The 23,354-nt window shown below is 40.7% G+C and overlaps 1 protein-coding gene and 1 long non-coding RNA gene across 3 annotated transcripts in view; one reads left to right on the top strand and one right to left on the bottom strand.

The window, feature by feature from the left end:
• Window positions 1–22,448, top strand: part of mafa (MAF bZIP transcription factor a) — a 76,678-nt gene extending 54,230 nt beyond the window's left edge. The window contains exon 3 of one of the 2 annotated variants that reach the window (XM_086185345.1): window positions 14,136–22,448. The gene's annotated coding sequence lies outside the window, so the exon portion shown is untranslated. Of the gene's footprint in view, window positions 1–14,132 lie in introns of both variants that reach the window. The other variant, XM_086185335.1, reaches the window with a different exon arrangement.
• LOC147269465 (uncharacterized) lies at window positions 1,711–4,892 on the bottom strand. The gene is made up of 3 exons (XR_015110090.1): window positions 4,843–4,892; window positions 2,189–2,259; window positions 1,711–1,988 (listed from the first exon to the last, which is right to left on the bottom strand). It is a non-coding gene; the product is annotated as an uncharacterized LOC147269465 (long non-coding RNA).
• Window positions 22,449–23,354: the final 906 nt, after the last annotated feature.

Raw genomic sequence — 23,354 nt, 5'->3', positions numbered from 1 at the left:
TTAGTCCCACCTCGGCCCCACTTTCAGGTCTCAGTGATTTGTCAATGCCGTAACTTCTCGTGGTAGTGCGTTTGCATATTTGTGTGTATGTTTTTGCATGTTTATGTTTTGTGTGTGACCTCAACATGAAAACAGAGACTCCTGTGCCCTTGACATTTCCTTCTTGTTCTTATGATGAATTACAGGGCTTATTTGTTTGTTCATAGGAGAGACTCATACATATCTCTGCAGTGTTCCCAAAGAAGAATAAAAATAACTGCTCTGGAACTTTCTCTGACAGTCCTAATTGGTCAAAGTGTTTTTGTTGATTACATTAACTGGAGGATTAGTTCGAGGCGCAAAAACAACTCTAAAAATAGTGAAAGAATTTTCTTTTTAAACAATAACCAGAACATTAAGCTTTCTGAATCAATAAAATAATTTTTTAAAAATTACTTTCTTAAGCTATCAAAGATACGTAGAGTATTTTGGAAAGAATAAGGTGGTATTTATATATGACCTGTGTGTTTCTGACTGAAAGACGAATGGATTTGGATTTCATTATAGATGATTTTGACAATCATTTAAATTTTAGTAAAAAAAAATAAATAAAAGTGAGTTCTGCTTGTAAAATGAAACTGACTAGTTTGGGGTTTTCATAACAGCCTGCAGCCATACACACTCACACAAACAGTCCTGTGTATTTGCCTGCGTTGGAGGGCCTATAGGAAGCATGCTGAAGGTGTACTATGTCTGCCCTGTCCATTCCGTGACACCCTCACATAAGCCGATCAATCAGCTGTAATGAAACCCATCAGGTCACCTTTGAAATTTATCATTTTTTTTTTTTTTTTGCATGTGTAAAATGAAACGCCCCATGATGGTATGGAAGCTAAATTTAGATTACCTATATGCTAACATTTCTCTACCCTCCTCTCCCCCTCAAAAAAAAAAAAAAAAAAAGGTTGCTGATTTATGCTGAGATGTGAAATCTGTGCGCTTGTGACAGGTAATACCAAAAACATGATCTCGGACTTGACTTTGTCTTAGTTTGTACCCCTGAGTATCTCAGGTAAAGATAATACTTTCTGAAGTTTCAAACGTGTTTGTGGTTCATCAGCCAAAGAGGAAATTGAGCAATCACCTGACCAACTTCTCTGTTGCACCCTGCGCTTCTGTGTGTGTGTGTGTGTGTGTGTGCTCTGTGTTTCTGTCGCTCGCAGAGGTTTGAGATGCTTAGCATCTCTTGTTTGCACACAATCCGTCTGTGATTATTGCCCGCTTCAGGCTTCGTGCGCGGTGATGCGTCTTTTCACAAAGTAGCTTCATTTGCATAGATTTTGCCAAGAACCTCTCAAATCTTAAGGAGTGTGCTTAAAGATGAGCAATCATGACGACAGATCACCTTGTTTGTGTTAAAGGCAGGCAACATGTCTTTCAGCTGAGCTCCTCATTTCATAGAAGGCTCAAATTTTTTTTTATAATTTCCTTTGAGCACCTTGAAGGATTTCTAGCACTTTACTAAATCTTCCACAACAGTTGTATGTTTGTTTTTTGGAATCGTCAGGCTACACATTTGCAATCAAGGTCCAACTATATGCTTCATTTTCTGCAGACGGCACACAAAAAGTCCTTATTCGAGCATTTGCAAAGAAATAAGCTTTCCTTACGTGTTTGTTGATTTGTTTATTTATTTCTTTATTTTGTTGTTGCCATTTTTTTTCTGCTGAACACAGCTGCTTGGGCCCCACCATGCAGAAAGGCCCAATATGGCTCAGTCTGTAAATCGGAGTCTGGGGGCCACAAGACAGAAAACAGGGGAGAACCACCCGGCAAAATTTAGCGTACGATGGCTCCCAGCGGGCATCATTTGGGGACCAGAGAGATTTTTTCCTCTCCTTCTCTCTTTCCTTTTTCCTGCATGGTTAGCAGGTTGGAAAGCTCAACCCTAACATTGCTGCTGACACAACCACTCAGGGACGGCTGTAACAGCTCTCTTAGCATGGCACCTGTTATTGAGCCGTCAGAGAGAGAGAGAGAGAGAGAGAGAGAGAGAGAGAGAGAGAGAGAGTGAGAGAGAGAAGGAGAATACGGAAGGGAGGAAGAGGTAGGTGTGAATGCAGGGAAGAGTGAAGCTCAATTGTAATTTCGGGGCTGTCACGGTTGTGAGAGCCAGTAATTCTGCTGTTGTATCCATGATGGTACATACTTCACTGCCTCTGCGTGCCGAGACCGATCTCTTCCCTCATTGTCCGGTTCTCCCAAAATGTAAGCATTCATCTAGGATGGGAGTAAACAAGCTGATTATAATTAGATTCACAACAGGCTGCTTTGTAAACAGAAAGCAGAGCAAGTGTCTATGAAGTGGTCAGACTCTCGCTGCTTCATCGTTGTGTTTCTCCAGTTCTCCTCTATTTTAATCCCACTGAAATTACTTTGGCAGTCCAGTGTGACTTTTATATATCTCTTTGCCTCAGAATACTCTGGTTTTTTTTCTTAATGATTTGTAATGCTTTCCACAAACTGAGATTTTAAAAGGTTCTCTCTGTCACAAGAAAACGGCAAAAAGAAAAGGTAATCTTTTCGGCTTTTCATTTGTTTCCTTTAGACAAAACCATGACAGATGAGCGTGATGCTTAAAGATTTTTATGTCAGGTTAACGTATCTGTTTGTGGAAGTAACAAATATAAAGGGGGCAAAAGATATAAAGGAAAAAAAAAACTTTGTGTTTTCCTCTCTAAACTAATCATTAGAGGTACACGGTGAGTAGTTGTCCATTCAAGCAAAGCAGTGACATTCCTCCGCAGAGCAATCAAAATGGATTAAAGCGACCACGCTCCAGCTGCCTCCACGCAAATCAGATATGCCTATGATGATGCTAATCAATCCATAATAAAATAACACAACATAAATCTGATAGTGTTGTTCCCACAATTTTAATAACATAGATTTAAATATTGCCTTGTGCACTGGAGTGATTTATTGATGAAAAAAGTGCTATCAAGCTTATATACACCCTATCCTGGTGGCCAGCCAATAATGCCATTAACTGCATTGTTCAAACTCATTATGTGATGAGAAACACAATAATAATCGCAGGGCTACAAATGCACAATTTCTCCCATTGAGTTAATCACTTTTGCTAGCATTATTAGTCTCTCTTCCTCTTCTATCTTTCTCTTGCTCTCTCCCTCTCTTTCCTGCTCCCTTTCTCACTTTGTCATAAATCCTGCGAGAGGCTGCTGTATAAATCCCCAGTGCTGAATTAGTATTGTAATTTCTGGTATCCACGCATGCTTTGCCAGCGCAGACCTTGGAGTTATTAATCTGGGGGGACAGCTGCCATAGAAACAATATGCTGAGCGGTTGGCCTGTATACTGGGCCGAGCCGACTCCTGCCAAAGCCCTCAAGGCATTCAATTAGAATTAAGGTATGGATTTGGGCCCAGTTCTCGTGAACATAAAAAAAAATAAATCTGAAAGGGTTTTTATTTTCTAACAAATCTTTGTCATTACAAGTGTTTAAATGTAGTTTTTCAAAAGGTGTGTGTACACTGAATATACTTCAAAAATGTATTCAATGAAAAAAAACAAAAGATGAACACGTGAGAAATCTGAAGTAATGATTTATGTAGAACGGCCATGTTGCCTACGTGACATCTCGTGAGTGTTTGGAATCCTGTAACGTGTGATATTGTGTGGTTAAGCACCTCTGTGATAGAAAAGCTGTTACACTGCCACACATATGGCCCACTGACAAACACGACAGATGAAACACTTTGTTTGCTTTTGTTTAAGCACCAGCTCCTCTCCTAATACAAGCCTTTTAAGTGATCAAAAAGGCCCAGCGATATCTGATGTCTGCAGAGAGAGAGAGTGAGACAGAGAGAGAGAGAGAGAGAGAGAGATGGGGGGGGCGTAGAGGAAGTGTCATCCAGTGATATACTGCCCCAGTCCTCTGTCACACAGCGCAGTGTCTGCTGGGAAATAATCTGACATCTTGTGCTCAACACATCCAAGCGATGAGTAGAGAAAGAGAGGGGGGGGGGGGGGGCGTGGGGTGGGGTGGGGGGGCGGCACAACGTAGAAGGCAGAGAGTGATGGGACAAAGAGACGAGGGAAAAGAGAGCGACTGAGGGAGTTTGGAGGGGGGGTGAGTGAAAGGAGAGGACACAATCAATTCAGCAGCCCCGTCTCCATCATGTCATCGCCTGTCAGCATAGATTTAAGAATAAAGCTTGTGAGAGACCTTCCAGAGCTTCCGCCTGATCGATGCTCTATGTTCACCCAGATGTCACTGACATGCATCACGCTCCTGCTCAAAACAACACATTTCTGACCACATGACTTAGAACCACCGCGGAGCCCAACCCTCACTTTTAAGGGGAACACTTCGCTGATTAAATAAAGAAGTGTTTCTAGCCACAGTGCTGTTCTATACGTCCGCGCATCTCTGCAGGAAAAAAGGTGTTAACCTTGAGCGCGTAATTTTAATGTACCAATGGGAAGGGAAAACTGGAAGCGCATATGGGCAAGACCATTAGAGAGAAAAGAGAGAGAGAGAAAGATGAAGAGATGGTGACAGGGTGAATAAATCGAGTCATTAAGCACGTGTTTGTGGGAGTCTGGATCCCATATGACAGTGCAGGGTGGCACGACGCTTCTGTTGCCGCCGCCTGTAAACAGTCCAACAGATTGGCTCGTTCGCCTTTCTCCTCTGGGCAGCTTTTGCGTCCTGGCTTCTAGGGGGGAAATACTTAGGACTTTCCTCCCGAGGGTCTTCAGAGACACTCGCGTTTATGCCGTATTTGAATTTATAGCTCAAATTAATTTGTCTGCGCTGCTGTTAAATGTCAAACTCACATGTGGAATGCATCTCGTCCAATTTTGTCAATGAACAGACTTTCTTGAATTATCTATGAATTAAAGGGAGAAAAAAAAATCACAGATCAGAATGGTCAAAATGATCTAAAATTGTTATGTGTAGAAAAAAATCCATCCTCTTCTATTTTTCAGTGGAGGATTTTATATAAAACTTTGCAAGTCTTTAACTTTTAAGACTTTTCAAGCAAATACATTCAGCTTACATCTTGAATGAATTTTTCCTTTTGTAAAAAAACAACAGTTTTTTCTACTTACTACCAAATTGAATAAACGTACATTGATTGCATCACATGCTGAACATGCATTACCTTGGTTGCGCTATAGAAAAAAAAGGAAAAAAAAACTTGGCAAATGGTTTGTTTTAGAAGAAAAAGGTGTGTTTTTGGTGTACAGTGTAAACACTGATTAAATGTTTTACGATAAATATAACAATACATTTAATATCCACGTCCTGCATTTGTAGCTAGGTCATCTTCAAACCATAAATAATACGATCGTTTATATCCTAAAACTGGGCAAAATGTAAGTAAAACAGCAGACTCAAATCTGCATACTTGTGGCTTCATGCTGTTCCAGCCCTCCAGGACATGAGCAGTCAGGTCCAACCAGGAATATTTTACTCGTGTTTCTCGTCAATGTCTGCTGTCAATTTAAAAAAAGGTACAAAATTTCCATCAAACATAACTGCTAAAATGTGTGTGTGGGGGGACTGGAGTTCCATCTTCGAGGCTGCACCTCTTAAAATAACTATTACACTTCTTTTTCGAATGTGAACAATGAAATGTTAAAGAAGATCTCTTTAAAAAGCAAGTGCTTTTTGACACAGACAACAACCTTAATGTGGCTTTTTAAATATAGATTCCAATCGATGTATTTTGAATTAATTAGCGTCAAAATATGTAAATAATTTGGCGAGTCCAAAATGAAGTGTCGAGAAACCTATCTGCCAGACGAGTGGAACAGTCTCTTCTCTGTCCAGTGGAAAGAGAAAACCAGGCTGATTCCATCTCCACACTAGAGGGGAAAATTTACCTCTGATTTCAAAACCTTATGATGGTGAACTGTCGTTCGGTAAGTGAAACTGAGCTAAAACTGTCTTTTTTCCCTCTTCTTTTTCACACAAACTGTTATTTGTACTCCACCCTGCCCTTTCACTCTCTCTTGTCCGGGGCAATCGTTACTGAGTGATAGTACCCATCAGTATAGTGCATGTGTTGTAAAACTGTCAGCCACTGACAGATTGACTGACATGGTCAACCCTTCGATCACCACCACAGAGCGGGGGGGCAGGGTCAGGGGAAGATGTAAGAGATAGCATTGGTGGAGAGGGAGGGAAACACGGAAGGGAAACAGGTGCATTTCTTGTTTTTCTTCTGTGATCAAATTTGACACGGGACAAAAACTGTAAAACAAACAAGGCTGGATTTTTAAGGGAGTGCAAAAAACATACTGACTGACATATAGAGGAGGAGAGTAATTTCCAACAGCTGTTGATTCAAAGGGAAAAACTTTATTTGGTCCAGATGGTCTCAGTCAGCGGCAGCATGAGAGAGCTGACTTCATTGGCTCCAACCATGTGTTTTTCCTCCTGATAGAAATTAAAATGGTCGTTCGTTTGTCACCGCTCACTACACAGTTTAAAATGTAGCAGTGAAATGTTCCTTGGCGATAATGCACCATAATTACTCAAACGCCTGTTCTTTATCTGCAGCAGAGGGAGGACATAAGGAACATTTTCCTCAGATGAAACGTTAAATCCCAGAGAGCTTGCTGAACTGCTAATGATGGAGAACACAGGAGAAACTATTGTTCTTTCTTTTGCCAGCCAGAGCCATAAAGTCTGTCACCCTGGTGTTGAAATGCATAGAAAATGACCCTAGATGAGCTTTTTTAGCAGGTGGGTAATTCTGAGTATATCTGACTCCGATCACATGTAACATGCTGTAGTAGCGTGGCATAGCACGGACGTATCAGAGTTTGATAAATGTGTTTATTTTAGCAGTCTGATGGGTATTGATCTCCTCAGTGGCTTCTCCACACGCGAACATTACCAGGCCCCGGAAAGGAAGAGAGTGGCCGGCTCTCTAGCAGCACACACCTCACAAATGAGGTGAAAAAAAAAAAAAAAAAGACACACGCTGTTGAGCAAGTGTGGAAAGGTTAACAGCAGCTGCCAGTTAAACATGAAATCTGTCTATTATTGGAAATAAAAGTCATAGTATCTCAACAGGCAGCATTACAGCGATGAAAGATGACAAACGTTGAGTCACGTCAGTGTGAAACTGACAGAGTAGAAAATATATCCTTGTGTTGTTTCACATCCAAAGCCTCACACGAGTCGGCTGCAGAGGTATGGGCATGAAAAACTAAAGTGTAGATGTGATCTGTGGTTATTTGACTCAAAAATCCACGACATCTTCTTCCCTGCAGCTCTGCATTAACGTGAATCATGCGTGCAGTCACGGTTTGATTGTGACTGGCTGTAGGCTGAGGCCAGTGAGAAATATCACAGACGCTTTTCACCACAGTTTCATCTCCACTTCTCTTCATTTGATCTTGGTGTCTTAGTCAAAGTTTGAAACATTGAAAAGGCCTGAGAACGATTGACAGATGATTCATAGATTCCCCCCCCCCCCCCATGTCTGATGTAAATGTCAGCTGGTCTTTCATTTCAAGTAGGAAACTACTTGTTTTAGTTAAGATAAAATGTAAGATTCCATTTCATGAACCTCAGAAAGACTCATTTGTAATTGTCCCTATTATACAATGGAACACGTAAAATAATTGACATGTGAACAAGTTTATTAAAAGATGCATAGCATGGAGATATAATGGCATGGTATCATCTCCTGAAAGAAATCAAGTTAGAAAATGAATCCAATTTCAGCTTCATTCAAGAAAGATGTACAATAGAGTAAAAGAAGAGGAGAATAAAACTTTACCGCCTATATAATTGTTTTAGCAGCAGATTTGTCCTGACGACCAGGCTGAGTATGATCCTATTCAACATATTTTCATCACTTCAAGATGTGCGCGTATTTGTGCAAACTCTGCTGTAGATTATGCAACACTAAAATTGTGCGTTTATCTATAAAGACTCGATCTGATTGCGTAACCAGGTGTCCCCACTATGGTCTCATTGACAGTAAATTCACACTAGTGAACGGGAGGAGAGAACAGCTCCACCAGCATAACAGCTGAGTACACCTTAACTCACCACTAACACTGATTAAGCCAATTTCTCAGAAGTACATCATGATAAAGATTTTTATCTGGGCCAATAAGTGATAAATTGTGCACTCAAGGGTGACAGATGGGTGATGAAGAGAAAGAATGCAGACTTAAAAAGAGACAGAGAGAGAGAGAGAGAGAGAGAGAGAGAGAGAGAGAGAGAGAGAGAGAGAGAGAGAGAGAGAGAAAGGATACACCACTCCCCCTCCTCCCTGTTATACTTGACTTGACCCAGTGGACTGCACAACACCTGACTGAGAAATGGCAACGTAGTTGTCGTTTAGTCACATCTCACACACCCTGTCTGTCCACACAAAGTACCCCTGTATTGACTCATAGCCACGACAGCAAGAACAAACTGCGTGGCTTGCGCTGCTTAAGTTAACTCACCCCTTCTGTATGGTGTGACCTTCCTGCCTGTCCTGCATTTTGAAATCAAACAAAAATTAAAGTAATAAAAGATCAGTCAAAGGAACCTATGTGGAATTTTACACACACACACACACACACACACACACACACACAGACACTAACACACATTTTTTTTTTTTTAAAAAAGGTTTGTGTTTTTACGTAGCAGAAAAAGGAACTTCACTTTTCTTTCAATTTCACTATTTTCTTTCTTTTTTCACCACACCATGTCTGGTCAAAACCAATTTAAATGCCTCTCAAAGACATAAATTCATAATGCGCAAGGCCTCTAAGATTATGATTATGCATTCACAATGGAACAGCAAGCAACATTTCCCCTAATTTATGTCTTAAACTCTGCAACAATATTATCACACTGAGCATTTGCACAATTTTTTTTCCTTGACATGCGGATACTTACTAGCATGTGTGTATAAGCCTGTGTGTGTGTGTGTGTGTGTGTGTGTGTGTGTGTGTGTGTGTGTGAGAGACCATGGTTGACTGAAACAGAGTCAGAAAGACAAATAGGATAGAGACAGCCTATCAACAGATGAACCACAAGCATTTGCATCTCAGGAAGTATGTCAGCTGTACAGGAAAGTCCCATGACTGAGAAACTCTTTCTGCTTTCGCGCTCCATTTCATATATATATATATATATATATATATATATATATATATATATATATATATATATATATATATATATATATATATATATATATATATATATATATATATATATATATATATATATACACATATACACACACACAAATATACAAAGATACACACATAAATATACACACACGGCCATTTATTCAGTGCATGTGCTTATTGACATTAAATTAAATAATCTACACATAGCGTGAAATAAGGAAAGAATAAATCCTGCGTGTTATGTAAAAACAGAGAATGTAACATTTCTTGCAGTTTACTTTGTTCTAACACCAAGTGGTATTTAAGTCATTTGTTGAAACAACATTTTCCCTTTTTATTTTTCCATTATATTATCTGACTCTATTCTATCTGTTTTCTTCTTCCAGTAATATTGTATTAGATTTCCAATATTCATTGTGTGTTTTCCATCTTTCACAGATCAAGACTTCACAGGCTTTTTAGATGAAAAATTGTCAATACAAGATGAAGCATCAGCAAAAAGGCAGTGACACATTGCCAACATGTTCTTGTTCCTGGTGCCAGCATCAATAATTCAGCCACTAGCTCATAACTTTATTTTCAATGCATAATTGAGGCCAACCAATGTTTGCTTCAGCCATTTATATGTCAAGCAATTTTTAAACAATAAACGGAGGAGACCATTAAGCTCTTAACATCTTCTCTTTTTCATTTTCCAGTAGATGCTGGAAAGTATGGACAGCGTTTTCCTCTCAGTAGCGCGAGAGGCAGGAGGTGTATTCAGGAGTCGTAGCTACTGTAAACAATAAAGCCTTTAAAGTACAAGTGTGGGGAAGCTGTGGTGAGTAAATGAACAAGTAAAGACTCCTCGTTCAAAAAGTGCGGTTTGAAAAAGGAAGGGGGGTCTTTTGTAGGTGAGGTTTCTATAGTTGATTTATGAGTGTGTCTTTGTTTGGTAATTATGAATTGACATACATCATAGTAAAATCACTGCAATCAAAGTGTTGTGGAGGGATGTTCCTATTGACTCACTGTTATGACCTGATTACACTTTGCACTACTGTTTAATAAATATTGATTTACTATTTTAATTACATGTTAATCTCAAAACACATAGGTGCCAGGGTTATGACTCTCTCAAGTCATACTGCAAATATCCTGTTTTCCTGATGGTATCCTGTGAGGGCTATAAAAGTGGATCACGATCATTAAACAGAGACTAGCTGTCCACAACATCTGCACAAGTGTCAATATCAGCAATACAGGCTGACCCAACTTCTAATCAATTACTTGTACTGGGTTTTTCAGAAGTCATTCCTAACAGGACACACACAGACAAAAAGAAACATTTATCATCAATGAGGTCATCTTGACTAAAAGGCACGACGTAGAGTTCAGTGACATGTCTTTAGCTTTTAAATATGACAGCATTGAACTTTTCCAGTTACACTTGTTCACCCCCCCCCCCTCCCCCGTCGTCTTTAATAAAAGTCATATTTAACACAGAGAGGCCTTTAGGTGATCTGTTTGTGTTCGGCGCTTTTTCAAGTTCAGTGTAACTTAAAGTCTATTTGAGTACAATTGCTCACTTTGACATATCAGATGCACTAACCAGGCCTCGTCAAATGAAACAGTCACTGCATGTGTAGCTCTCGCTTTCCATTTTTACAAATGCCATTTTTAACAGGTGGTTTGAGAATCGTGAAAACTGTTATCCATAGGGTTAAGGCTGATGTAATGTAACCCGGGTCTGAAACCAAATTTTAAGCAATACAATATATCAGCAACTATTTTCTATCCAGTGCTGCATTATATTTCACAATATATTAATAATAAAAATATCTTCAACGCCACCTGTTTCAGTAAGTAAGTCAACTGTAAACTGTCTGCAACTGGTGCATAATGTTGCTGCAAGGCTTTTAACCAGGTCCAGCAGAAAAACTCACATCACCGCAATTTGAAGTTCATTACATTCCCATCTGTTGTAGGACTGATTTTAAAGTCCTTGTAATGACATAGAGGCCTGCATGGACCAGCACCGGATGACGTCTCTGACCTCCTCCAGTCACACACCACCAGTAGGACACGAAGGTCCAGCAACCAGGATCAGACTGTCCCTCCATCTCACCTAAGAACCAAGGCTGATTGGAATTTTGCAATGGTGGCCAACACTTGGGAACACAAAGTCTGCTGTCTCAACATGATTGTTCAAAAAAAACCAAAACACTGAATTCTCTGTGTGTGTGTGTGTGTGTGTGTGTGTGTGTGTGTGTGTGTGTGTGTGTGTGTGTGTGTGTTGTGATTGTTAGTTTGTTTTGGGTTAACCTGTTCCTACGGTTTTTGATATTAAAACTTATCTTGGCTCATATAATAGTTTTCACTGTTCATCACACATACTCTACACTACTTCTATAAAGTATACTTTGCTCGCTGGCTAAGTCTTTTGGTTAAATTTGCTTTGACCAAAAACAGTAAAAAACAAACAGACACACATTCATCTGGCTTTGTTTTCCTTTCACATTTATGAAGGCAGCAAACTCCTGGCATTGCAGTCTGATCATTCCTCATGTCTGTCGTTTCCAAATTTGGTAGAAAACAAAATAAGGCTGCTGATTTCCTGTAGTAACCTCCCAATCACAACAAGGAACAGTTTACTCTTGACCCTCCTTTGCTCACGATTGCCTACCGTACAGTTCTACAGTGGCAATAAACCCTCGAGGTTTTCCTCCCCCTCCTCTACCTCCCCGTCTCATCGCTTCTCTCCCTCCCTTTCCAAATCCTTCTGTCACAAAGATATATTGAAACAGAGAATGCATTAGGATGATTACAAGCATCCTATGTAAAGAGCTGTAAATGTATGAACAGCACAAATAATATTTTCACTCTCTCATTTGGCCTTGAAAAATGAAGAGTATAGAGTATTTACTTTAGATAAGAATGCAAGAGTGTGTGTTTGGGAATAATCTATGCAGTATGTAAGATCAAGGTTGCTGGTTTAATTGAGCCTGTACTGGACCTGGGCTGAGAAAGCAGGCAGAGGAGCATCGATAAACTATGAAATGGTTCCAATATGGCCAATCGATGAGGCTTTGTGAGCAGCTCCCTTGGGGCTTTGATTTTCCTCTCAAACAACAATCCGGGATCTCTGCTCTTCAAAGGCAAACTCCATCTTTGCTGTTATTGTTGTTGTTGCTTCCCCCATGTTTGAGTGATGTCACTGAGGTCGATTTTATCCATGTCCATAAAGGCTCTCCCACACTTGAATCACCCGGGAGACGGCTTCTGTTGGTCTGTGCAATGGTAACAACCAATAAAGGTCAATCTCCCATGGTAATAGCCAATTGGGTTTGTTCCCATTATTGGCACTCGGAGCTGTGGTCAACAGATGGAGAGCTGGCATCACTGACACGACTTGCACTCCAGTCTCTCGGAGGCTGGGCTCTGTCTTTGCGCTGTGATGTGCGAGTCCATTCTTCATTTCCAGCTTGTGTTGGACTGCCGTATATCACTCCATCACGTGCAGCTCCTGTATAAGGAGACCCGCCGCAGTAGCGTCACGGGAGCGCTGCCAGTGAGGGCTAACCGTCTAACCATTTCAGATAATTGCCTCATTAATGATTCACCGGTGTTAGGCTGCTCTAGCACTTCGCTGTGGGGAGCAAATTGTTCTGATTGGTTTGCCTCTGTCAATTATTGATGAGGCAGTGAACTGAAGTGCTAACACCTGGCTTTGCAGGTCCAAATGGCCCTGCATTCCCATCACATACTCTGTTATCACACACCCTGGGACCACATTCAGTCTTGAAGGGCTAGAGTCGTGACTGCTGCTGTTTTCAGAGAGTGGATGTAGCATGCCCTGGGGCAATGGCTGTGATCTCAGTAGTGAGGATATTAGCTTGAGAACATGGCTCACTGCTGTGCCGAATGTGGACAACACAGAGATGTAAAGCTCGTCATGATTGGTGCAAAAAGGGATGAAACGTTTTATGAATGAGGGGCGACTGCGTGTGTGTGCATGCTGAGACCACAAATCATGCTGGAAATCATGTGTAGTAACAATGCAATAATTTTAAGTGAAAATATTTGTTTATTGGCACAATTAACAGCCTATCTGTGTTGAGTAGACGGTCAATATATATATCAAATATCTATGGTGAATATAAATACCTCACCGCCCTAAACGACTAAATTTATTCTATCAAGATAATAACTTTGGATTTAACAAGTGTGAGTGGAGCTTTGCTAGCATGCAATGTAATGTCAATACTCCCTTTGTTTATGATGATTTATAATGCATGCAGGGCAGGCACCTTAACAGTGGGGTCATGTAATTGGATCTCTGGTAGATAGAAGCTGGATTCCACTGTAGCCTGTGTGGCTAATGGCCCACCTACAAAGTTCTCCTTCTGGTTGTATGAATCATCCATACTAAGTACACAAGCTGCTCTTGGGGTCTCATCAAAATTTAAGTTTTTTGTTTGTTTCTTTTTTTTTTATTAACAGCCCAAAGGAGCAGTATTTTTGTGTTGTTAATGAAATATAACAAGGCCAGATTGAATAACGTAAAGGTATAGAGACAGAGTGGAGACTCGCCACTGTTCGTGAATGTGCTTGTCTCTCTTTGGCCTTAATTGAAGCTGATTAAAGAGTCACCCCCCATGCTGACGCCACTGTCACTCTGAATCTCAGCCAAGTGGGCTTTCCATGTACACTCACAGGGTGGTCACTCTGCCTTTGTTTCTACTCTGGCATCAGTGACAGCAGAACCCTCCCCACCCCCAGAAAAACTGTGACTGACTCACTGTGGGTCACCATGAACCCTGAACAGAGAGAGAGAGTTTAGACAAGAGTTCATACGGCTCATGATGTGGACCTCACACGTTATAGCCTGCACGCATGCATACACCAAAGTGTGTGAGACTGTCTGAACTTCCTTTGAATGACTTTTTTTTCTTGTCCTACTCCCCACCCCTTTCTCTTTCTATTAGCAGATAACCTAACAACTGAGCAGTGATGACATCAGAGTGGCTGACCAATCGCACGAAGACGCCTTCAAAGCACAACATTCAAAAATGACTTCACTGAAGAACAGAAGACAAGACCTGCTGAAATCCCTCAAAATCCCCACAGTGAAATTCTTTAAAGCCTCTTCCTACTCCCGTTTCCCGCCCTGATATTTTACCTCCAGCCTTTTTCTAGGAAACACAAAAAAAGAGGAAAAAAAAAAACAGACAGACTCATAATCGTGAGATGGTTGACAATGCCAGACATACACACCACCAGATAAACACATCGGGAGAACTATTTTCTCTTCAGCATTGATGCATGCTTCTGTAAATAGACCATAATAAAACCTTATTGTTATTCCTAAAGTAAGACACATACCAAGTCATCCTCAACATCTCATAAACTGTGGATAGAGTATTCATGGTTCACTATTTTCCACATCAAGCCAGTCTTCTTCACAGTACCTCCTCACACACCATGTAATTATCATTTCTGGTATCATTTCTTGATGACTCATTTGAAATGTACAAACTGTTCTTGCTGTTATTGTTATTCTCTTTACATAACAGCCTAGTCTTCCTCTCTAATATCCACTCTAGTACATGTAAATAGAGATGATCAAAGACAACAGCATGGAACGGAGTATAACATATCATTACCACCTCATGTACATCGCAAATCTCAATAAGTGGATATTACAGATGCCCTTTTTTAAAAAGTAAGAAATACTGGTTTTCTGATACGGTCATGAGTATCTGGATATTTCTCCTATATATTTCAATAGACTGTGATAAGTAAAGTTGTTATTTACTTGTTTACTACCTTACAATGATTATAAGACAGCAGTTCATGTGGTAACCCCCCCCCCCCCCCAAGCAGTTAATATGGTCAAACTGAAAAGGAAAAGGCAACTCAAATTAGATTCTTTTGTTTTAATTCTTGTTAAATGTTGACATTTCATTTTATACTATTATTACTCTCATTTTTACCCATCATTTCCCACTGAAGTAACTGTCCTCCTCTCACCAGAGGGTTTGTAGCTGCTGTAACAGACCTGCAGTCAGCCTGGGAGGGCTACTTTTCTCTTTGCATGGTTGGATGTGGTGCTCTGATCCCAAGCCAACACGTGGGAAAAAGAACACCTCATTGATTGCGATGTAGACATGAGGACTTCTTGACCTCCGTCTTCTATGGACTATTAAGAGAACCAAATGGACTGACCGATAATACGCCAAGCCAGTGAACAGACAACCTCAAAGGTTAACCCCTCGGTGGTGAAGACAGAAAACCTTTGCATGGACAACAGGGAAAACACTTGCTTGTTGAACGCCTCACCTCCACCTTCATGCATCCTCTACCTCTCAGTGTGAGCTGTACGTCAAGGATCCCACAACTTTTCAGTGACACCTCTGCCGTCCCCACAGCCCACTGCCCTGCTGCATGTCATCGGGAGGAGTGTTGCTCAGCGCTGATTGCTTTTAAGGGACGCAACACCGGGGAAAACAAAAACACTTGTTTGACACAAACACAGTCACACAAACTAGCGCATGCATACAGAGCCATCATACACAACGCCACTCAGATATGTTGCTGTATATATGTACAGTATATCCAATATGTATAGTCGCAGATGGTGTACTTTGCATGTTGAGTTGTAGATGGAACGTGACCATTACTCATAGACGAGGATGTGCAGGTAGTCTCTAGATTGCAAGCTCTTTGTCACCTTTTACATCTTAGAAACATGACTGAAATAGTTTTACCTCACCTGTTCCTTTTCTGAAGGGTCCTCTTCAGCTAAATATGCTGCAGTAGAGAGCACAGAGGTCATAAACTCTTTGAAGGGACACATAACCTCACCTTTGATGTCAGACAGAGCCTGGCCGCAGTAAGCCTGGTTAGGAAAAGAGAAGAGGGAAAGCAAACTGGGGCGCTCCAATTAAATGGCAGCGCACAAAGTGGCACGGGGCATCCTGCCAGCAGCTGTCTATTCATCCGACGTCAAAGGGATTTGCACATCTCAATGAGTCTACATGCTGCCAGAGAAGTCCAAGAGCAGAGCAGAAGAAAGCAGAGATCCAAAATTGAAAGTCTAACCACCATCCATAAAATATACTTTTCTGACCGTCAGCCACCTTGGAGAGATCAAAACCCCCTTGACCTCAAACTGTCAGACTGTTAGGCAGCTCTCTGGGCTGTCATGACCTCATGTCCTGTCTGACGTTAACGTTGTGCTAATGAGCATGGCCCTCGGCTCAACCAGATGTTCAGCCCTGTGGTTAAATACCTGTTACCCTGCTAGCCCGAAGACTCTGTCTGTCCACTACAGCTGCACCCTTTGTACTCTTTATTTTCTTTAAATTAGGTGTTATTTACCTTTTGACTAAAGATCGGTTCCAAATTTTGTGCGTACTACATCCTCTACTGGAAAAACTAGCCACTTTAGCATAACATAAGTGGTTACAGATTTACCCACAGCAGCCAGTTTATAAGTAAACTAACTTGAAAACAGAACATAACAGTGATTAGAGAATTTAAATGCAAGGATTAGAACGTCACTGAAAATATGTCATTTGTCATGAGAAATCTTAATGAGCCCATGCTGATTTTCTCTGAGTCTCAAAATGAAATTGTTAAGAAGACTCCTGTTTCTGCGAAGCTACCAATGTTGTGTGAGACGATTCATTTTTCTATGCTTTTGAACTTGGCTGCAGCATTACAGGCTTGCTAGTTTCCTCTGACAAACAGACAGCATGTGTGCTTTCATCTGGCAGTGACCCTGACCAGGATCAGGACATGAACATAAACATGCATTGATGTACACCTTCATATCGAGAATACTGACACACACACACGGCAAATCCTTGTCCTCCCTCAGTGACACACACACATATGTGCGCACGCACACACATACACATCATGCTAATCTAAACAGCAAGGCTGTATGTAAACATATCGTCAACATAATGGGATTGTTCAGTGTGCAAACAATAAGCTGTTAGTGTAATCACAGGTCAAAGATATATTACCCAGTTGGCCATGCTGTAGGTTTATTAACGAGATGGATATGTGTGTGTGTGTGTGTGTGTGTGTGTGTGTGTGTGGTTGTACGTGTGTGTGCGCGTGCGTGGGAGGAGGGGGACAGGGATTCCAAGGCTATAGAGCACTATAGATTGAGAGTTACCCCATATTGGGCCCTGTCCCCTGCTTCTCTCCTCTACCTCCCTCCTACAGGGCCCCACAGCCTGCCTTCCCCCATTCACCCATCTCTTTCTTAGACACTTAGTTGCTCCTTTTCTTTACCATTTTTCCACTCTAATAACTCACTTCTGTTGTTTTGCATTGAAATAACCTGAAAGCAAAACAGTCCATCCACTTGTGTGCTGAGTGTGAAAGCATTTTTATAGTTAATAGAGGAATCTGCAAACTGTATAGCTTCTAATCTGCACTTGACCATGCTTAAACAACTGCGCTTGTGAGTCTCATTCCAACCTGCTCTCACTGAAATTCGTGAAATGACCAAAGCCTCTAAACACATTCCATTGTTGTGCAACGACTTGTTAAAATTCCATCACAGTACCACAAAAACAATACCAATAGAAAGTCAATTAGGATCCTTTCATGGAGGACGTACCCAGATCTTTGTCTCACATAGTTTGTCCTAACAAACTTCAACAAGTTGTGTAAATATGGCATCAATTACGGCGTTTGCCTGATACGACAACCATCAAAATAATTTGATGTGAACCTAACGTGACCCCTCACACAGACTGTCTTGTGACGTTCAACCGGGGAATTTATTGTGTGACTGCCAAAAAAGAATTCTGATTGACTTTCACTGCCTAAATCACAGCACATGGTCATTTCACACATTTCTATGAGATCCTACATGCAAATGTACCTAAATAATCTGGCCTATATTTGATTATCATCTAGCTAATTCTCTCAAGTTAATACTGTAAGTCTTAACCCTGTAAGTGTCTCCACTGGCTAGCTGAAGCAGCTTCACCTTGGGGACAAAGTCAACACAGAGACAGAGCACGTGGGATAAAAAACAATCTGGAAGAGAGACGATATATACAGATGGCAGATCTGGCAATGACAGTACGAGCCAAAACCTGTAGAAAAGGACAACCCAGTCAAAATAACACACTTGTAGCTAAATCTCTTCAGGAAACAACTACTGGCCCATCTTTCTAGTCACCATTTCATTTCTTTATTAGCTAGAATTAAGGAAAAAAAAATGCTGAAAATATCAAAATTATGAAACATGTAATGTTTCTCACTCATCATAAAGCTTAAAAAAGTCTTCAAATAGCCCAGTAACAGAAAAAAAAAAGCTCATATCCTTTGCATCATACACACACAATATGTCTGTGTCTGGTTGTGTGTCATGATAAACGGTGACCTCAAGCCAGACACGGTGGTAGTGGGAGTGGGGTCAAAGGTGAAGGGATTACAGTAAAGCAACGCGTGGCGCCTGCTCTGCTCTAATCCTGACCCCCGGGAGGAGCCAAGACTCTTGAATAAATGATTCACAGGTATGAGCTCAACATACTCTGTGTACATCTCACTGCAAAAATGCTTAGTAGTTTAGTTATTTTGATAAAATAGAGCCTTGATTGAGCTGAGGCATCTACGGTGGCATAGATTTGGATAGAGAGACAGTAGATGAGGGTTGATCTAACGACTAGACAGCAGCGAAGACAGAGCAGACCTCCTTATGTCACATAGCTAATGACAGGGATGAATAATAGAGCCTTTAAAGCCCTTCCTCCCACCTCATTCCAGCCAGCACATAAGCTCTTGCTCGGGGTGAGCAGTTCGCCATCAAACCCCTCGCTGAGATGAGATGGACGTCCAAGAAGATTTGGGGAAGAACAGAGAAGATCGGATTAACTGAAATGCTTCAATTGGAATAAACGCTCTAGGCTGACCCGAGACTAATACCATTGATAAATGCTGTAAACCAGATCTTTAGCATCTGATTAAGTAATGGAGGTAAACACAGTCTTTGAACAGCCATCTGTTGCTTTGAAATAGCCAAAACATTTCTACAATGGTCATATATGATTGTATCAAATGTAAACAGACTAAGAGTTTTGCAAACACCCGAGGTCCTGCTGGAGAAATAAATACATGAGGAAATAATAAATTGCCAGAAGCAGTGGACAGGTGGCATTTCAGCCGGCAACGTTTAGCTGTGCAGTCTGGTTTCTGACAGCTTGATTTACTCTCCTGCACCTGAGCCAGAAGAGAGAGAAAATTAACGACAGGAAAAACAGCTTAACTAGATTCCAATTTGCCTGCTTTGAAAACAATTGATGAAGCTAATATACATGGAAAACAGAGAATGGACTTTCTGCTTGCTGGATCAGGCATACAGGGACTGAGCAAAGATTGGCTGCACTTATTCAGGCTCACGTACACGAAGCAATCAGAAGGTTAGATTATTCGATTGTTACTCCTCTAGCTAAGTGATTGTAATGTTTTGGCTGGACATTTGGGTCTTTTTTAGGGTGTAAAATGGAGATTTAAGTAGCTTAGAGGAGCTACTAGGATGCATGTCATTCTCCCTGCTGTGAACAGGGTGTAATCCCTCAGTTTTAGAGAAGTGAAAAGTTTGTAGCATCCAGAAAGTTCTGCACATACCCCTTCTGGCCCCCCTACAGAGCAGACAGTGTGAGACAGCAGGGGATAACCATATGCTATCAAAGTGTTCCCTTCAAAAGCTCCCGTCTTTAGTCGACTAAATTATACTGTATCATCACATATACCTGATAAAAACATTCTTATGTGGTCCAGTGTGTTCACGGGGGGAAAAAAAACAAACGTTTTTCATGATTTTCTTAGGAAATTGTCTGTAATTCTTTGTTGGGACTTTATTTAAAACGTAGCCTGATGCCTCAATCGTGTGGGTCAGCTCATAATTTTGTATTTACATGCTATTAAAATACCGCTGCTGGTGGACAATTAAAAATTTATGATTCCTATCACAATGAGCCTCATCTCTGTTACCAGAGGTTAATTTGTGCTCGCCCCTCATTTCAATTGTACTGTAGTAAATGTCCACATTATTTCCCACATGGGCCTGGATCAAGGGTTTGATTATCCAAAGGTAAGCCTTGGCTGGCTCCAATATTGTCAGAGGGGTCGTAAGATGCACTAACAGCTTCTAGGGTCTTATTGCAATGGTGATCAGTCCCTTGCCACTTGGCCTCCATGACCCCCAGTCAGAGATAAGCTTCATGGGAAGGCACATTAACATGCTCCTGAAGTCACTTCCCTCCTTTATCAAAGGCAGTTATGTGAAATCAAGTGTTTATGGAGCTCCGGTGAGGGTATAGCGCAGCTGATTGCCTATATTAGAGCTGGAGTGTAAATGAGCTGGAGGTGGACAATGGACCTGTAGTTGTGGGAAGAGCTAAGAATGGGATTCTGATGTTATTCATACTTACTGAGCAATATCTTTCATGACTGCAGCACTCCACGAGGAGGTTACGAGCCCCTGGATTACAAACATTGTCTGCAGTCTGAATATATCCATGTCTTCCATTCTTACTACAGAAATTGATGCTACGATACTGTAAGCCATTCAATGTGCATATAGATACAATGTAATATTATATTTTGCAGTTATTTATTCTACTAGCACTACTGTATATTGTAGGTTAAATAATCTTCTTTTACTGTGTCTTTCTTGTGTTTCACTGATTTTGTAATTTACAATGGATGTTTTGATTTCTTATAAATGTGTTCTGCTGAGAGGGGCCTTTTCCTGTGGCTATGCATGACACGAGGCAACAAAAACACTGAGGTGTCAGTCCTGCTTACAGCCTGGTCACTGGTGAAAGATCTTTCTGGTATGCCTGCAATGATGGATGGTGATAACTCTGTGTCTTTGTACACATCGGGGGGGCCCTACTGTTGTCAGTGGACAGACAGAAAAAGAGAGTGAAAAAGAGGGAGGACATAGCCACAGCTTAATGTCCTTCTCTGGTGCTGTGCATGCTCTTTCCTATTTGCTTTTCCCTTCACGGCACGGTTAACATCATAAATTAACCTTTCCAAGCTCCCTGTGTTCAGACACTAGTGCGCAATACAGACAAAGGAAGAAAATAGATCTGTGTTATGCAATGGAGTAGCACTGGTCGGATGCAGAATGGACATATTCCTTTTCTCAATGACAAGAAATAAAACAACAGTGAGTCAAGAAAACATTTTACTTCACATGCATGTCCTGCGTACTCTGTAAATCGGTATGAGGCTGCTTTTTTGTTCCCCATTCTAGAAATGTAAATGAACCACATGAAAGAAATGTATTGTAGATGCTTCTCGTCTCAGTTCACGTCTGTAAATAGGATGTAAATACCAAACAGCTATGCATGCTAATATACAAGCAATTTGTTCAGGTACTTTTGTAATCCAGACTTCTCATATGGCATGAAATGACCAAGAAAAAAGAAAAAAAAAATCAAAGGAGAAAAAGCTTAATAAATTGTGAACACAGATATGGTTTGTAAACAACTTCAAAACTGGAAAATATATGTCTTTGCTGTTAATGTTTTCTTACTGATAACTAATGCATTGGCCTGCCATTTACTACAGTGCTCTGCTCATGTTACTCATTATATTTTATGTTTCATACGGTAGGGCTGAGGCAAAAACGGACCATGAATCACTGGTTTGTGCAAAAATTGGATTGGGGAAAAAGGAGATGAGGTTATGTATGCCAGTCTTGCCATATTCTTTGTAATTTCTTTTTATTATTATTGCAATTGCACGTCCACATGCGAACACTTGATAATTACTGACATATCCTTAGTGTCTAAAACAGCCAATAAAATGTCATGGTAAAACAGTTTAGCTTAAAAGCAGAATACACTGAGCAGCCGTTTGAGTTACCTCACCAAAAAGAAGTATCACCAGCTTTAAAGTGTGCCGTTGTTTTAAAATGGCATATATCTGTTTCTGAATGCAAAACTACACAATAAACTATGACGGTGGTACGATAAGTAATTTTTTTGACTCGTTCCAAATTATCCAATTTGCAAGGGAGGGACATTTTGAAAACTTTTTTTTTTTCTCATTTCTATAATTATGTCCAGTGTAAGCAATGATTACCTATATGCCAAATTTGCCTCTGCCCTAGCAACTCTGATGTGACATTTTATTAAGATAGTGATGGATGAAGTCAGGAGAAAATGTCTTTGATTTCTAAGAGTGTTTATTTTCAACCATGTTAGAACATTAAATCCCAAGGCGCTCATGGTAGATGGAAGTGTCTAATTTTTAACCTGTGCTAAAGATATTTTAAATTTAATAAATAATTATTGTAACAAGAGAACGTGTTATTTTCCTTACATTCCTCATTAGTGAATAGATATGATGGAAATACAAGGAAAAAATTCTACATATGAGGACTTTTTGAGGATTTGTGTGCTGGTAAAGTTATGTCTTCTCAAAGAGAATTAAAGTGTGGGTCTTTTTAAAATGACATCTAACCCCCTCCTGGGCCAACAGACTACAGACTCTTACCATTCCTCATCAACGTCATAGCGGTGTACTGGATTTTTGTAATAACTGCAGCAGCCTGTGTACCTGCAGCACTTTTGGAAGTTGAACAGACTCAGCCAATTCATGAAAAGCCACTCTCACAGAGCAAGTCAGGACACGGCTGTTTGCATTTTGTACATTTTCAACAAACTGTTTCCAAGAGGACACATTCAATTAGTTATTTCATTATAGCCCGAGGTGTAATCAATTGACAATGCCAATAATGAAGCCACACCAATTTGAGCCGACTCCAGCGCATTTCTCGAAATGATTGAATAGTGCTTTTATTTCAGGCCAACTTGAATCTAGAAACCACGATGATGAACCAACTTGCGTACTTAGTGAGTCTTTTCAGATGTCACTATCATAAAGTTGTTGAAGGAACAAGTTGTGGCCAAATATTCCGCAGACTTCTGTGGTGAGTAATGTTCTGTCCCCCCCCCCCCCCCCCCCCCGTGAGACTTGAGTGATATATGACAAAGAAAGTGTGGAAACCTCCCTTTCTCTCTCTCATTCCCCTCTCTCCACTCCTTTAGCATTCATAAACAATGCAAGTGACAGTCTCTCATCACTCAAGAGGCTGAATCTCTGGCCCTGACCCGATAACATCAAGTGTGTGTGTCACCTGTCAAGTGGCTTCTGTCACA

This window comes from Aulostomus chinensis, chromosome 2 (assembly GCF_037954235.1).
Source record: "Aulostomus chinensis isolate RoL2024-O1b breed Wild chromosome 2, RoL_Achi_v1.0, whole genome shotgun sequence".
Taxonomy (NCBI): Eukaryota; Metazoa; Chordata; class Actinopteri; order Syngnathiformes; family Aulostomidae; genus Aulostomus; species Aulostomus chinensis.
This window is presented reverse-complemented; position numbering and strand designations above follow the sequence as displayed.